Genomic DNA, 1818 nt, shown 5'->3' on the forward strand with positions numbered 1-1818 from the left:
CTAGGCCGCCCAGTGCTCCCATTGGCAGGAGGCAGGGTCAGCTCTCCTATTTTCATGTCCTCAGGGCTGGCTTACTTGCACACACTTGTCTGCCCAATCAGTGTGCTAAGCCTACTTTCCCAAGTGCTGTAGGCAGCATGTATCTGGGAAAGGTCTTCCTCTCTCTTCCTCCCGGCAGCTTACTTGTGCCTTCATCACCGAGGCCAGCTTCACTGTGTTGCTCAATCAAGGTGCAGGGCACCCTCCACCAAGTGCTACAGCCAGTGAGCCTCATGATCTGGGGCCAACTCTCCCAACTACGATGGGTGGTGAGGGGTGAGGAGGGAAGGACATTCTCCTGCAACACCCCACCTTACAACAGACAGTGGCAAGGCCAGCTCTCTCTCCCCCTCCCTCTCCCTCTCCCCTCCCTCTCCTCTCCCTCTCCCTCCTCCTCTCTCCTCTCTCCCTCCTCCTCTATTTCTCCCTCCTCCTCTCCCTCTCCCTCCTCCTCTCCCTCTCCCTCTCCCTCTCTCCCTCTCCCTCCTCCTCTCCCTCTCCCTCTCCTTCCTTTTACACTCATTCACTGGTAGTACCTCACCCATCCCTCTACGACCAGGCTTGGATCTACTGTGCTGCTGGGGCCAGGTGCAGAGCCCGTTCTCCCGAATATTTCAGCCAATTGGGGACAGGGCCAGCTTCCCCATTTACATGACCCAGGACCAGCTCTCTCAACTGCTACAGGTACTAATAGGTGAAGTAGGGGGGACGGCATGACCCCCACACCCAAGCCACCTCCTGGCAGCTCTCCCATGCTCTCACCCTTGGGGGTGGCTCACCTGAGTTCTTAACACCAGGATCAGTTTTGCTCTGCTGTCCAGATGAGGTACAGGGCTTGCTCTCTAGACTGCTATAGATGGTGAGAGGTGGGACCGGTCACAGCCAGTGAGGGGCGGGGCCCTTTCTGCACAGCCCCTGGACATCCACATGGTCTCTAGTTATAATATGAGCCATGTACAAAGATCCCTGCCGCTGAATATCCACAGACCCAGACATGACTCTCAGTCTGGGACATCACTGTGAACCTAGATGGTGAGGTTGGCCAGATATTCCTTTCTACCCTCAAATCTCCAGTCCCATTTCTCTTCATTATGCTCAATCTGTTCCTCTTCTATTTCTCTCCCATCTGTCCACCACATACTAGCGCATTGTGGTGGTTCCCGCTGCAGTCTGGACCTGCTGGTGGGCCTCTGGGTGACATTCTCTGGCAAGCAGGAATCTATAGCCCACCTGTGACAAGTGCTGGAAGGCAGTTCTGTGGGTGACATGGTGGTCTGCAGGTCTCTGTCTGTCTTTCTCCTCCCATGCTGCCTGGATTTGACTTGATTTATTTTGATTTTTGTGTCCTAAGCATAAAACAGCTTTGGCCACCAAGCCAGGCATCAAGCTGGGATTAACAAAGGACTGTCAACTGCTTGGCTCCTGACTGATGTAGGAACAGCACCACCAACAAGGTGTCCCTTCAACCCTTTTCAGGGAATACTTTTTCCTTTTTTAAGATTTGTTTCCTTTTTCATTTGTGTGTGTGTGTGTGTGTGTGTGTGTGTGTGTGTGTGTGTGCATGAGAATGCTCAAACGTGTCTGTCTGTGTTGTGTATATATGTGCATATATGTGTATGTGTGTATCCATGTGTGTGGTCTGTATATATCCTTGTGTGTGTATACATGTATGTGAAATTTCATAAAACTTCCTTAATTTAAGTAGCTGAAATCCATAATGTTGTTTATAAAAAGAGGAGAGAAAATAATTGTTGGATGTGTAGTAAGAGATGGGGGAAG

At 51.3% G+C, this 1818-nt stretch overlaps 1 non-coding gene across 1 annotated transcript; it reads right to left on the reverse strand.

The window, feature by feature from the left end:
* Positions 1–1376: 1376 nt before the first annotated feature.
* LOC116897531 lies at positions 1377–1520 on the reverse strand. Its single transcript, XR_004387546.1, has one exon. It is a non-coding gene; the product is annotated as a small nucleolar RNA SNORA48 (small nucleolar RNA).
* Positions 1521–1818: the final 298 nt, after the last annotated feature.

The sequence above is a fragment of the Rattus rattus genome, chromosome 3 (assembly GCF_011064425.1).
Source record: "Rattus rattus isolate New Zealand chromosome 3, Rrattus_CSIRO_v1, whole genome shotgun sequence".
Taxonomy (NCBI): Eukaryota; Metazoa; Chordata; class Mammalia; order Rodentia; family Muridae; genus Rattus; species Rattus rattus.